The sequence below is a fragment of the Crotalus tigris genome, unplaced genomic scaffold (genome assembly GCF_016545835.1).
Source record: "Crotalus tigris isolate CLP2741 ecotype Arizona unplaced genomic scaffold, ASM1654583v1 scf7180000019301.709862, whole genome shotgun sequence".
Taxonomy (NCBI): Eukaryota; Metazoa; Chordata; class Lepidosauria; order Squamata; family Viperidae; genus Crotalus; species Crotalus tigris.
Genome location: NW_024097476.1, coordinates 396,202 through 412,872, shown reverse-complemented (window position 1 = coordinate 412,872; position 16,671 = coordinate 396,202).

Below are 16,671 nucleotides of genomic sequence, written 5' to 3'. Positions count from 1 at the left end.
CAGAGCAGCTATTACGAAACACTTGACCACCAAGAAACATAAGCAATCATCAGATGCATCTGCTTCCAGTTGTAAAGTAACAAGTTTTTTAAAAACTTCAAATTATTCTGAAGATGAAAAACAGTTAGCTGCAATGGAGGGAACATTTGCATTCCATACCATACCATAATTCACAATCAAAATTTTCGTAGTATGGATTGTACAACTAAATTATTGAAAAAGTTTCACGATGCTAAATTTTCATGCGCTAGGACAAAATGTGAGGGTATTATTAAATCAGTATTTAAAAATTACTGTGACAAAATACTTACAGAAGACTGCAGCATTTGTAATGGTTTTATATGATGCATCCAATCATAATGAAATTAAATTGTATCCAATACTAGTAAGATATTTTAATGTTACCAAGTAAAAATTTTAAATTTAGAATCCATTGAGGGTGAAACTGCTGAAATTTTGTCAAACCATCTATACAGAGTAATAAATGAAAACAATTTGAAATCCAAAGTTGTTGCACTAATAGCTGATAATACAAACACAAATTTTGGTGGGCGAAGACGCAAACGGGTGAATAATGTGTATGTAAAATTACAAGATTTACTCCAAAAGAAAATACCAGGAATAGGTTGTAATGCACATATTTTGTCAAATGCAATCAACACAGCGTCATGTGCCCTGCCAATTGATGTAGAAGTAATAATAATTACAATTTATTTGTATTTTAGTCATTTTACCATTGGTGTGGCTACTTTAAAACAATTTTGTGAAGAAGTGAATGTTCAATACAAAAAACTTTTAGGATATTCAAAAGTTAGATGGCTTGCTCTAACACCTGCTATAGAGCGTGTTCTACAATTATTTGAGCCTCTCCGTTCATATTTTTTAAGTTTAGACAAATGTCCTAAAATTATGGAATTGTTTTTCAATAGTGAAATATCTGAGATATTAATGTATTTTGTACATAATCAAGTATCTATTTTTCACAAAACGATTCAAAAGATTGAAGGTGAACACATTTCAGCTACAGAAGTTTATCTTATTTTGAATGATTTTATCCTTCAATATAAAACTTGATTTGAAGAAAAATTTCTTCCTTTAGTTATAAAAAGAAAATTGTCAGACTTAGAGGAATCAAATCCGGGCATAATGGAAACGTTTATCAAAGAAGTGCAGAATTTTTACCAAACATGTTTTCTTTTTTTTTTTTTAATTGAAAGGTTTTACAAAAAATTATAAAATATATCCCAAACCCACCCTCCTACCCCCCCTACCCCCCTACCCCACTTCCCAGAGCTGAATACAGGGTAATATTGACTCTTGTGTTGAGTTTTTATCTAAAGAAATACCAGACCTTAAAATAAACAACAATTGTCTCTTTGAAGAAATTAGAAGACTGAATGTATTTTTAAATTCTGAAAAATTAATATAATGGGAAAATAAACACGTTGAAATTGATAATAGATGGGTGGAAATATTCAGCCATTTAAAAAATGAACATATCCCGTGTGAAAATTTATTTATTCTTGTTCAATTTACATTGTGCTGTCCTGGAACTAATGCAGCAGTTGAAAAGATTTTTTCAATTGCTAATGATTTTTGGAAAAGTGAGAAATCGAGATTGAATGTTGATATTCTAGCTGCAGTACTTGCCGTAAAATTCAATATGAAGGATATTTCTTGTTCAGATATTTCCAATATATTGTTAGAAGATGATACATTGACAAAAATATTCATTCAATTGAAAAATATTCATTTAAATAATAATTAATAGGCATGTAATTACAATATAAAATGTTGTTACAAATGTTTTTTATTATGCATTTATCATATTATAGTGTATTCTGTATTATTGTTGCAATGAATAAAATGTTGCTTTTATTTACGATATTTTTTCTTCAATTTATTTGTGTCCTTTTCATTGTAAAAAAGTTGGTCACCTTAAGCATTATATTATTACAAAGGCTGATTTTAAAATAAAGCAGGAATTTCTCCTTATACTTTCAGTTTTATATAGTGTTCTCCAGCGGTGGGATTCAGCTGGTTTGCACTGGTTCAGTAGAACCAGTAGCTAAATTTTGTTGAGTTTGGAGAACTGGCTGACCCATGCTGCTTCTGGAAGCCTGGAGGCCTCCCAGGCCTAGAACAGCCCACAGGAAGTGCATGGATGTCACTTCTGGAAGTCCACTCTATGGACTTCCAGAAGTGCCCAGGCCTGCATTCAGGCAGAGAACCAGATGTTCAGGTATTTGAATCCCACCACTGGTGTTCTCTATTTTTCTTTAACAATGAAGTTTGGTCTTTGATCCAAAAATTAGGAACTAATAGTGTTTTTATTTAATTATAGCAGTTTAACTTCTGAATTTAAACAACAAAATGTAAACTTCATTTCACATTAAATAATATTAGCTTTTTTAAAGTAATTACAGTATCTTCTTCTATTTAGTTTAAGAATTTAAGTGATTTGAAAAATGAATGTCAAAGAAACTTGGTAGAGACATGGTATATAGATAGACTTTAGACTTCTGGACACATCTTTCTTTGCAAGTATATCAAAGGAAATGCATGGTTATACTAACTCCAACAGAGCTGCTGTAATAAGCTTTTCCTCTGATCATCAGCAGCAATTTTTTTAAAAAAATTAATTTAATAATTTATAAAACTAATATAATAATAAATCCAGAAGCATGAGATAAATTGGTCTTTTTATTGTGTCTAATTGTTTTCACATATCGACTGAATAGATTGATAATCTGTCATATATTCCATCAATCTAATATAAAAGAATTGGGGAAATGCATAATAAAGGTTTCAATGTCCTCACATATACAAGTGACTAGGTTCACTTTATCATGCTTCAGAATAATTATCTGAAGACTTAGATTGGTATTTACAGTGGTATTTTGTATTACTCTGAAGAATCACGTTGGGAATAGATTTCCTGGGAGAAAATCTATGTATGCAGCTGCTGATGGTTGATACCAAAATGATGGTTCATAATCAGTCAATCAACCATTAGGTTTATAGGGTTAATACTCTATCCAAACTATATTAATAAATTTAGGATTAGTAAACGTGCCTTGCTAAGATTTTTTCTTGACATTCAAAAATACATTTATTGTACATTCTTTCTAACTAATGGATTAGCATCATCACTAGAGCAATCATCATCAGGTCCATTAAATACACAAGCGTATTAGGGTTCATAAATTAATCATGTAAAGTGTGCAGGTGTCACAAACATAAATGAAGTCATAATAAAATATTCTTATGATATATTAATTGCATTTATTATCATTTAAACTTTCCTGATTACAGTTCACCTCTACAATTTTCATTCTGATGGCAAATAAGAAAAGAAAGGAAATAGGAAAAATCTTACTTATTTACTTACTTACTTACTTATATCATTGAAGTAAGCAGCTGTGCTTCCAGAAGACAGAAATTATAATTATAGGTTTGTTGTTATTTTACAACAATATAATAGGCATTGTACTCTTTCCATCTAAATGTGGCCATTACAAAGGCCAAGAAGAAATAAGTGATGTCAATATTGGCATAAAATTCACGTATATGCGTTGGCAAGTGTAGGCTAGCTGTATTTACTATTAAATTCCTTGTGATAACATAGGCTATATAAATTCAGTATTCTCTTCTCTTTATGGTTGGCATATGTCTTCCTCAATTTCAGAATCTTTACCAGAGCTCTAGGAGTTTGAGGTTCTGTGTAGGATCTTAACTGTTCCTAGCACTGCATTCTTTTGAACAGAGAGCTATGTTGCCTTTTCTGGGATCTGCTGGAGCCACTCTTCCATCTTGGGAATCTCATAGCTAAGTGCTCCTACCATCACTGGTACCACTTTGACCTTTACTTTCCACAGCCTCTCCAGTTTTTACTTCTCATGCTCTCCTAATGTTGCTGTCACTGGTAGTGCTACATCTATCAACACTGCTGTTCTACTCCTTGCCTACTATAACAGTGTTTAGTTGATTCACCAGTACTTGCTTCTCCATCTAGTTCTGGAAGTCCTACAGGATCTTAGGCCTAGTATTTTCTATAACTTTCAGTGGAATCTGCCATCTGGAGTCGAGGGGATGTAGCCCATACACTGTGCAGATGTTCCAGCTACTTAGTTGTGCTGTTCAGTGTATGCTGTTCCTGACTGCATCGTACATCTTGCCACTATTTTTGGATGGTGTTTGAGCTCTTTTGTTATGGTCTACATCTCAGGTCCTGACTAATGTTATAATCCTCTGCTGCTATAGATTTGGTTCTTAGTGCCTGTTCTTCTGCTGCTATGATCAGTACCTCAGTGATCTCTTTTAATCCAGACCTTTACCGTCACGTAGGATTTCCAAATGTCAGCCACCTCAGCTATCTATTAATGATGCATCCCATGCAGGGTATTTTTTTTTTTTTGCCATGGCACTGCCTATTCTTGGTCTTACTCTCATGTTTGTTGTTGCCTCCAACATTCTTGCAGCAGGTCATCTTTGGATGACATCTTACTGAATACTCTGGATTTCATTCAGGACAGTGGCTTTGACACTTATCAGGTGCCTACTGCCCTCTTTCTGGCTGGCTTATAGTCTCTGAGTGTTAGACTTGGGATGGAAATCCATATATTGTGAATAACCTCTGCTTCTTCACATCAGTAACTTCCATGTCGTTCTTTGCCCAGCTCAGTATACTGGCAGGTTATATGATGACTGGCAGGGCATATATGTTGATAGCATGGATCTTGTTCTTCCCACTGAGCTCTTCATGACCTGTCTGATCCTTTGGTGATATTTGAATGTTGCCATCTTCCTTGCCTTCCTTGCCTCATGTGACTGTGGGAATCCAAGATACTTATAACTGGTCTGTATGTCTGCTATGTGGCCACTGGTAATTTCAACCCATCAATCTTAATTACTTTCTCTCTCTTGATTACCATTCAGCCACACTTCTCAAATCAGAATGAATCTTGATGCCCTCACTGTAGGTTCATGTCATGTGGATCAGGAAGTCAATGTCTTGTTCACTCTTGATGTCATCCATGTACAGGAGGTGACTGATGATACTTCCACTCTTAAACTTGTATCTGTATTCAGTCCTTATGATTATCTGACTGAATGGGTTCAAATCTATGCAGAACAGCAATGGGTAGAGTACATTACTTTGTTATATGCCATACCTGACAGCCAGTTGAATGACCTGTGTTGAGTTAACTTCTAGTGTGTTCCACAGTCCCATTAAGTTCTTGAGGAATGTCCTTAATGTTATGTTTACTTTGTACAGCATTGGGCATTCACAGATCCAAGTTGGTGGGATTGTGTTATAAGCTTTCCGGGAATCAGTCAAGGATGTGCTCAGATTAATCCATCTAGTCCTTGAATCTTGGGCAATTGTTTCCGGGAGTCAGTCAAGGATGTGCTCAGATTAATCCATGTAGTCCTTGAATCTTGGGCAATTGTTCTATTATGAGCAATTGGTGTTTTGAACCTTTGATGTTGTTCCCAATGTCCTTCTGAGCTGTACTCATGTACTTGCCCATTTGGCTTTGTAGGTTGACAGCTCTGAAACCTGATAGAACTTTCCATATTTATGGGAAGCAGGTAGTTGGCCAGCAGTTGGCCAATGCTCTTCTCTTGGGGGATGGAGCTTTCATGATCAGTACTTTTCCTGTGTTAGCCAGTCTGATTGGGACTCTGCTTTTAGCAGCCAGTTCATCCGTACTGCTACCATAGGTATTCATATGCTACCATTACTTCCTTTAACCAGTAGGTATAGATCATGTCCAAGCCAGGCACTATCCAGCTCTTGGAGGTGCTGACTCACTGTTGGATGTCTGTTACTGTGATGATGATTAGTCCCTGTTCTTGTAGATTGCTCTGGTTTGCTTTCATGTGGTCATTTTGCACTGGTGTTACATGTGTTCTCTTTATCTCATATGTTTTTCCAGTACTATTCAGTTTCTGCTATTGGTGGTTCTGCTGTTACTGCGCTATTATGCTGCAGTTGGGAGTGCACTTTGGATGATTCTTTGAAGAGCAGAACAGTTATCTTCTTGGCCTCTGCTTCTCTATTGTTATCTCCTTAATCTGGTTGCTAGTGCTGTGACACTTTGCTTAGCAGTGTCAAGGGCTTCAGATGTAGTCAGGCCCTCATATAGTTTTTGAAGCTGAATCTCATCCCTAATTTTCATACCCTTCTGTAATTCCATCAGCTAACTAACCTCTCTCACAGCTGTCTTGATTTTACCCTGTATCCTCATTGGAGAAGGAGATCTTTTACTGCAGTTCTTCTTAATCATCTCCAGAATGACAGTGGCTATAGCATATATCAATCAATTGGTTTGAGTTATGGTGATCATAGGGATTGTCAGGAGGGCTCTGATGGCATCTTATGGCATACTGCCTGATAAGATGTCTCCACTGACCCTTGGTAACTGGTCTTGAGGATTGACTGTAGCTAATTTATCTATGATTTATGCTTATATTGGCTGCAGTGCTCTGTGATGGAGGAGATGGTAGTAACATTGCAATGTTAGGATTTTTGAAATTAAAAAAGGAGGTTGGGGCTTCCTGAATATTCATTTATGTATCACTGCAGCATAGACAATCTTTATTTTGGCTGAAAAATTCAAACTATCAAAAGTGAGCACAAATATAGATTAAGTAGTTGATTAATCAAAGAAGAAAATCAATACTCTTTCTGAAAGCAGAATATATAAAATGGGTAAATCCAGCAAGTTTTTCATCTATGCTCTAAATATTTGAAACTATTTGGAGAAAAAAATAGTTCTACCTCTTTCCCCATTAATGCCATTATAGGTCATGGCTCCTACCCCAAAAACCTAGCAGGACTATCCAGTAATTTATGAAGAGAGGAAAAAAATGTTTAGTCTAAGATTATTTCATAAATAATCAAGTAATTCCAGAAGGTATTTTGAAGCAGAAATTGGTATTTAATTGGTATGAACCTTAGTTGACTGATAATTAATGAAATGAGTATTTTCGTTAAAAATAAAATATGTAAGAAGATAGCATTAGACAGCAACATGATATGGAAAATTTAGTTACAGTCCCAAGGTATATTCACTGTCATTTAGTGACACATAGAATAGAAAACATAACTGTTCAATACATGATGATTGCTACAATATTGACAATAGCCTGGTACTGGAAAAATATAGTGTCCATCATTATATCTCTAGTATGAAAAATTATGAAAACTTGTTGTTGTGAAAAAATTCGTGCATAAAAGATGCAAGATGTTGGGATATACTAGAAAAGATTTTTTTCCCCTTCTGTTCAATTGTTTCTGACACTCAGAGACTATCTGAACAGTGCATTTTTCTTGACAAGGTTTTTCATAAGTAGTGTGCCATTGCCCCCTTCTTACAGAGGAGAGAATGTGAATAGATCAAGGTCACTCAGCTAGCTTTGTGTCTAAAGAGGGGCTAGAATTCACTATCACTCAGTTTTGTACCTGACACTTTAACCGTTACACCAAAGTGGTTCAACTAGAGAATTTACCTTTGATTTCATATGGGAAATGGCTATCTTTTTGCAAAACATAATAGGTATTTTTTTGTTTACAGCAGTATATTAAAAATAGATTCTTGATTTGTTCTTTGATCTTTTTAGTAAGTTTCTCGATATTGATATGGTATTTATAATTTTTAACTGCTTTTGGTCTCTGTTACAGTTTTTACTACATCTATTGTCAAGTCTTGTATCCTCACCCTCTGAGGTTTGATACGTTTTCTAAGTAATATATATAGAGAGATAAATAGTAAGAGGCAAAATTTATTAAAAAATTTAATGGCACGTAAGAGGGAAATGACAAAAACCTCCACCCTTTTTTGTATGTACATCATGATGCTGGATACATATCTATAAAGGAAAGAATGTCTGTCACAATATTATGATGCTTGTTGTCAGATTCTATTAAACAATCTGTGCTCTGTGGGTCATTGTTTAAGAGGTATTTCCCTAGCTAAACAGAGAAATAAATTGACCATGGATGGCAAAAAAGCAGCGGGAATGGGAGTGACTTCTGATTTCTGACTTCCTCCTGGTTTCCCCAATAAATGTTCTTATGGGAACATTTGCGGGGAGCATCGCAAATCTTCCTTCCTTCCTTCCTTCCTTCCTTCCTTCCTTCCTTCCTTCCTTCCTTCCTTCCTTCCTTCCTTCCTCCCTCCCTCCCTCCCTCCCTCCCTCTCTCCCTGATAGCTTTACCCATAAAGGGAGAAAATCAGTGTGGAAGCCAGTAGGAAATTGTAAGTCCAAGGCCAGCAGTCAGGATGGCTTCTACCATGTGGGGCAGAGACTGAAGGGTTGCACAGAGATACTGGCCTGGAAGAGTGCACGTGTATGTCCATGAGATGCCATATTAGTCAGGAAGAGCATACAGCATGGTTCAGAAAGTGTGCACTCGTGAAGTTCAGATGGACTGATGGCAAACCGGATAGCAGGAGTTTTGGAGGTTAAGGTGGCAAGGGCTACTGGGACTGGTCTGGGCGGAGGAAGTTTGCAGATTCATGGAGTATAGGATGGCCCAAAGGATAGAGAAACTAATTATCATTGCTAATTATGCTTCATTGTATTTACATGAAAAAGATAAACCATATCTAAATTACTATTCAGTTTATCATTGCTCTTTGTTCAATAAATTTCTTTTGCTTGAGTTATATAATATTTGTTTTTGGGTTTTTATAATGTTATTTTAATTCCATGATTTGCATAGAGTGTATTAAGTATGAGAACAAATATTTTTTTGGCAGTCATAGTTTTTAAACTGAACCAATAATATGTTTCTACTTAATTTACTAATGGAATTTTCACTGTAATTTAAGAGGCAATTTATCTTCTCCTTAAGTTCATAAAATAAATCTCTGCATAAAAAAGCTCTTTCAAACAAATGATTTCACGTTCATACCAGTAGTCCTTACTTAGTGGACCACAACTGAGATCAGGAACTCTATAGCTAAGAGAGCAAGCAAAGGTAAATTCATCCTTGATTGTGGGGTAGTGGTGTTCGTGACTCCTTTTAAAGAGGTGCTGGTGTGCCCTTTTCTCCAGAAGCCTTTGCTAGACCTCACCATTCTGGATAATTTTTATCCAATCTTTCACCCTCCTTTTTTAGGGAAAGTGGTTGAGAAGGTGATAGCACTGCAACTCCAGAAGATCCTGAATGAAATGGATTATCTCTACCCATTTCAGTCTGGTTTTAGACTCATATATGGGACAGAAAGAGCATTGATTACCCTTCTACATTATCTCTGGCAGGAGTAGGAGCTGGTGCGCTTATCCTTGCTCTTCTTGACTTCTTGGCAGTTTTCAATATCATCAGCTATGATATACTTTTGAGTCTCCTTGTGCTGATTCTCCTCTTCACTCCGAGGCTGGTCTCAATCTATGCTGTTAGGAATGGTATCTTATGGACCCCATCAGTTAAAGGTACAGAAAGGAAAAAGTCAGCTGATCAAGTGGTTAAGGCATGAGGGTAATATTCTGGTATTGTTAATCCTTAACTTGACATTGAAATGTAGTTGTAAGCTTAGAGTAAAATCAATCTTCATTCATATCTTCTTTTGTTCATTCTAAAAATAGAAAAATCCAACAGCCCTTTCCTACTATTTTCACTATCCTTTCTTTTCTTTGTAAGCCCAGTAGTAGTTCATTAATCCACATCATCTTTCATCTCTTGATTTAATGTTTATGTCTTTCCTCCATTTATTACTTGTGCTTTGTTTTCCAAAAATTCTATCTTAACTTCACTTTGAATTACCTCTCCACTCAGTTCTGCTGTAAATTCTTCAACATTATTTATTCTCTCTTAACTCCTGTTTCAGATCTCTTTTAAACTGCATTTGCATAGGAAGTTATTGATGCTATTATTGTACAGTAACTTTCCCCCCATTTCTCAAAGATATTTTGAAATGTCTTAATGTGTGACACTATTTTCTGTCATAGGTATAGAAGTTAACAACCATTTCATTGTGTGCAAAAGTAGACGTAAAATGGAGATTCTTTTCTTCCTCCTCTCCTCCTCCTCCTCCTCCTCCTCCTCCTCCTCCTTCCTCATCCTTCTGGTCCTCTTCCTCTTCATCCTCTCCCTTGTATTTCTCTAGCTTTTAAGTCTTTGATCACTCTTACACTGTGACACTCTGTAATTCTATGGTAACATGGTTTGTCTCAGATTTTCTTTATCTCTTTGCTTTCCAAAGTCCATCAATTGTCCTTCCATTAAGCTCTAAAGTTTGTGTTTCCACAGATGCATTATTTTATTTATTTAATATTTTAAAAACACTTGATAATATTTCAAATTTCACTGGCTACTCAATCTATTTTAAACTTTCTTAGGTTAATGTAAGTGGGGTCAAATGTGTCACCAGTTGAAGCTGCTAAGCTCCCACAAGAGACCTAAATCCAGTCCCCCCCCCACATGAATTCAGTTGACTCTTATCTAGCACCAATTTATCTTGACCATTAGTAAATCAGATTCTTGTGTATAGGTAACATAAAATCAACTCGTAATATTCTTGAACTCTCTCCTGGCACCTTGTTTCTTGTGCCTTATAATAATACTTAATAATAATAATAATAATAATAATAATAATAATAATAATAATAATAATAATAATAATAATAATAATATAGTAAAGTTGGAAGGGACTTTGGAGGTCATCTAGACCAACCCCCTGCTCAGGCAGGAAACCCTACACCATTTCGGACAAATGGCTGTCCAGTCTCTTCTTAAAAACTTCCAGTGTTGGAGCATTTACTGCTTCTGGAGGCAAGCTGTTCCACTGATTACTTGTTCTCACTGTCAGGAAGTTTCTCCTTAGTTCTAGGTTGCTTCTCTCCTTGATTAGTTTCCACCCGTTGCTTCTTGTCCTGCCTTCAGGTGCTTTGGAAAATAGCTTAATTCCCTCTTCTTTATGGCAGCCCCTGAGATATTGGAATACTGTTATCATGTTCCCCCCTTGTCCTTCTCTTCGTTAAACTAGACATACCCAATTCTCGCAACCGTTCCTTATATGTTTTAGCCTCCAGTCCCCTAATCATCTTTGTTGCTCTTCTCTGTACTCTTTCTAGAGTCTCAACATCCTTTTTACATCGTGGTGACCAAAACTGGATGCAGTATTCCAAGTGTGGCCTTACCAAGGCATTGAAGAGTGGTATTAATACTTCACGTGATCTTGATTCTATCCCTCTGTTAATGCAGCCTAGCACGGTGTTGGCCTTTTTGGCAGCTGCAGCACACTGCTGGCTCATATTTAGGTGATTGTCTACTAGGACTCCGAGGTCCCTCTCACAGTTACTACTATTGAGCATGTGCCACCTATGCTGTACTTGTGCATTTGGTTTTTCTTGCCTAAATGTAGAACCTTGCTTTTTTCACCCTTGAATTTCATTTTGTTAGTTAGTGCCCAGTGTTCAAGTCTGTCCATATCCTTCTGTATCTTAAGGCTGTCTTCTGGAGTGTTGGCTATTCCTGCCAGCTTGGTGTTGTCTGCATATTTGATGAGTTCCCCATCTATCCCTTCATCCAAATCATTGATGAAGATGTTGAAGAGCACTGGGCCCAGAACAGAGCCTTGGGGCACCCCACTACACACTTCCCTCCATATAGATGCAGTTCCATTGAGGACCACACGCTGAGTACGGCCAGTCAGCCAGCTACGAATCCATCTGGTGGTGATTCTGTCTACCCCACATTTTTCTATCTTATCAAGTAGTAGGTTGTGATGTACTTTATCAAATGCCTTACTGAAGTCCAAATAAATTATGTCTACAGCATTCCTCTGATCCACTAATTTTGTCACTTGGTCAAAGAATGCAATGAGATTTGTCTGGCATGATCTATTTTTGACAAACCCATGTTGGATTTTAGTAATGACTTTGTTTGCCTCTAGGTGTTCGTTGATTCGTTGTTTGATTATGTTTTCCAGGATCTTCCCAGGTATTGAGGTCAGGCTGATAGGTCTGTAATTTCCTGGATCCATTTTTTTTCCTTTTTTGAGGATGGGAACTACATCAGCTCTTTTCCAGTCCTCTGGTAGTTCCCCTTATTAAGCTTCTTCCCATTAAACTTTAATTCTTTAAAATGTTATTTAACTCATTTCTTTATGAAATGAATGAATGAAGTGTTACTCAGCAGAAAGGTTGTAAAAAAACCTGATGTGCTGAATATTTCTTTTAGCGCCAGTTAATTATAATTCAAATACATGTAAATGTGTTGAAATTGTAATCCAAATGTTCAAACATTTGTAATTATAATTTGAATGTGCTTAAAAAGTGAGTTTCTCTGTATGGACAAATCCTTACAGACAAACTGTGGTTGTGGTCTTAATGTCAATTATAATCCTGCAGTCTTTTCACAACAGAAACAGCCATCGGGAGCATGTTGGGCGATCTCTTGGCCTATTCTTCTCTGAGGAGACTCTGTTGGCTTGGGCCCGTTGTCTACCTGATGGTGTCTGCCACATCATCATCTCCAGGTTTTGGAGATATCTTAGTCTTATTATTTAGTCAAATTACTTTTGTAATAACCAAATGATGTAAAAGCTTATTTAGCAAATAACTAATGTAAATAATTAATATATACCAAATGAGTTCCCTGCTAAAATAAATTTAAAAATGTACCTGCAATCTAAAAACAAAGATTATATCAAAAGTAAGTTTGTCATGTGAATAATGGTTAAAATTATACTTTCATTGAGTAACTTCCAAATATATCTTACAACGTTTAATGCTAGAAATAAGTTGAAGCTTTACTAAGAGAATGTATTAAAGCTCTGCCTTGGTATTGAGGCCACATAGTATGATGTAACAATACATACATCTAAAAGTATTGCTTAGAGACTGATGAATATGTAATAGAAATATTTGCACATAATAGTTTCATATATTAAAAATATTTTTAAAAATGTGCAAATAAGAATTCGTAAAGACTGAATGAAAAAGGTTTTTCTTTCTATTATATCAGAGATCTTGGATTCATTGACCTCTTCAAGCTGTTGCACATTCTCATGAGCACCAATGAGACATGAAAATATGATTCTGAACAAATGAGAGGTGACTTTGTGATACCAGGTTATTAGCTGCAAAAGCATGGCTGCTATTCTCCCCAATCCATCATCTCAGCATAGGCAGAGACAGAGAGAAATGATTGGACAAATAAAACTTAGAAACTCTGCAAAGTATAAAGTATAAAAGTCTTACTTGGTAAAAGCAGAATTTCATAGTGCATTGGTTCCAAAACACATGATGCATTTATTAAACATAAAATGAACTTTAAATTGCATTTGTAAACTAAATGTTGAAAATAAAATTATTCACCCCTCAACACTTCTGTTTAATACTAACTTTTTTCAACAATTACTGTCTGGTTCAGAATATAACACATTTTCCAGATTCTACACAAGATAAACATTCACAATATTAGACCCATTTTTTTAATCTTTACTGGAATATCGACTAGTGGCTATTTATGCTAGAAATTAAAAAACATGTTATTCTTTTCATGTTTACCTTTTTCTCTTGATGAAAATCTCATTTTGTAGGGAATCACAAGTGTTTTTTTTTATTTTTGAAAAAGCAACTGGACTGATTTTTTTGAGGAAAAATCTTTTATGTTATAACTTCCATAACTAAGGCAGCTAGTCATCCAGTTTTTCTTACATATATTTTATACTGGTTACTGTACCTTTTGTTACTACACTCATTTATGACATAGTGCTAGAATATAATTAAATTTGCTTTCTTATTCAGTGACTAAACCTCTCAAAGAAATTAATAATTAGCAATTTAACAGATTTGGACGAATCTACTATTGGAGTTAAAATCAGCGGTAGGAATATCAACCTCCAATATGCAGATGATAAAACATTGTTCACAGAAAGTAAGGAAGATCTGGAGTGGCTAATGCTGAAAATCAAAGATGAAAGTGAAAAATTTGGACATCAAAAAAACAAAGTTAATGATGATTTCCAAGAACACACAGGCCTGAGTGCAGATCAATGAACAATAAGACCATCAAAACAATAAAGGAATTCACCTTCCTGGGCTCGAAAATTGATCATCATGGTGACTGCAGCCCTGAAGGAATATAGTACTTGGAAGAACTGCAATGTCCAGCATGTATAACATCTGGAAGAATAAAAATATCTACCTCCCAACCAAATGCAGATTAGTCAATGCAATATTTTTTTCAAATGCTATTTAGAACTGTGAAACATGGACTCTGAATAAGGTTGATAGGAGATGGGTGGATGACTTCAAAATGTGGGTCTGGAGATCACTACTGTTGTGAGTCCGTGCCAGGCAGTGGACTTGGCAGCTGAGTCCGGGGAATCAGAGGAGGAGGAGGAAGAGGGGTTTGGAGAGCTATCAGAGTTGGAGAGAGCCTCTGATGAGTTACAAGACTACGGTTTGATGAAGAGCCTTGCCCCTCCAATCATGGTCAGGATGAGAAACAGCTGTGTGGGGAAGATGAGTCAGACTCTGAGGACTCACAGCTGGAGGTCATTAGAGATGCTTGTAAATGAAGGCAGTTAACTAGAGCAGGTCAGAGGGAGTCAATACAGCAACTCCAAGGGAGGAGGAGAAGGCATTAAGAAGCCACACCTTCGGGCTGCTTAATAAAAAGGGACAGTGCTGGTTGCTGAAGGCAACCATTGCAAAGTATTTCATGGGATCATGTTCTGTTGGTATTGCCGGTGACTAATTCCTTGTTTTGCATTGTGTTTCATGTGGACAATTTCCTCCATTTGGATTGTGTTTTGTTGCTTTTGTTTTTGGACCATTTGGCAGGTTTGTTACCAATATTAAAAGGGGTTTTGTTTCCTTCTGAGTCTCCAGCCTATTTCTCCAAAGGGGTTTTATTCTTGTGCTCTTAACAAGGATGGCTATAGGCTGGGACAGAACAACTACTACACATCCCATGGACTGCAAAAATTACAAACAAAGAAGTCCTAGACTGAGCTTCACCATAAATATCACTCAGAACTAAGATTGCCAAACAAAGGGTATCATACTTTAGCCATGTCATGTGAAATGACTTACTCAAAATGTCAATCATGCTGAATAACTGGCTCAGAAACTGGAAAATGCTATATTATTTGACAACTAGTGAATAACTTAAGTTTCCTCTAAATTATTTTGATGCTTGTGGGAAATTTCTCGAATAAGGCACATATGAAGGTTTATATATTTTTCAATGTTTATAAATATATATTCAATTTTAACTTTGGCTTCAGCACCTCACTTTTCCTATGGATGGCATAGGTTTCCCCTTAATGATCTGTTCAGTGAAGCAGAAGCTTTCCAAAATGGGGAAAAAGAAAGAAGCAAGGTAGGGAGAAATGAAGAGGAGACCAGTCACATTGAATTTGTGTCAGAAGCACCAAGGCATGTCTGGGTTGAAAGGATTAGCTGGTGACATCACCATTGCCTGGGAGATGCTCAATTGGGGACTCCTTTCAGGTCTCTGGCAGGAGCAGGAGCAAACGACATGAATTCACCCCTGCCTATAGCAGCACTAGGGTCTCAAAGGCGGATTTGCTGCTTTTCAAGGCATCCTAACCATGAGACCCACCATGCTCCTAGGGCAGACCAGTAATTCAATGCTTAACATAAAGTGAGCATTTTATTAGAACAAGAAAAGGAAAAAAAAATACCTGTGGTACACTTTAAGTAGGTACATATAGAAGACTATCTTAAAATTGGAGGATTTGTATGAAGAGATGATGGAAGGGACAAGATAAACTGAATGTCAACAAAGAATAATAAGGATGAGTAAGGAGTAAGGGGTAAGAGAAGTTAAGGGAATTTTTAATGATGAAAATATAGTTGAGAAAATAAACAGTTAAATTTTATAATTTGATAAGCAATCCCATGTATTTCAATCATTATAAGATATGTTTCTGAAAGTGTTTGATCCGAAAAGCTAATTGATTCTAAACTTATCAAACAATGAAATGATCTGAGTTTGAAGTTATGAAACAGTAAATTGTTTAGTTTAATAACATTATGAACATATATGGGGTAAATGTCTGTCTTTGGAGGCGGTGCAGTTTATCTTTTCTTTCTTTTTCCTTTAATAACCTACCAATCCTTCTTGCTATTTCTAAACTGAAATATTTCTTTCTTTATTTTGTAACTGTAACAAAATAAACATTTGTATGGATAGGAGATTCATTAATGTGTATTTATTTTCCTCTACCACTTACATAGGTTTTTATCACCAAGAATGCTGGTGGTTAAGGCTTAAATTACAGAGATAATCTTAAATATCTAAAGGGAACCAGCTTATCTCCTGTGATAGCAGGAGTACAGGTACATAGCACAACATACAGTATTAAATTACATAAATGTATCAACTTCAAATTCCATAAAGTGCATAGAATAGAAGTTCAGGGAAAACATAATGCTTTGAGCAACGTTGGCTTAAGTATGTGGTCAGAAGCACAAAGCTTTTGGTTTCTTAAAAGGCTCCACTTTAAAATGCAGTCATCTTCATTTATTCATTGGTAATAAAAATAAGTTTCATTACTGCACTCTAGGACAAAGAGTTTCCCTGAGAATACATCCTATCTTATAAATTAAAGCTTTAATTGCAGTGTCATCATCTTCTCTTATTGTATTTTGATGGATTTATAGTTCCCCATGTGCATT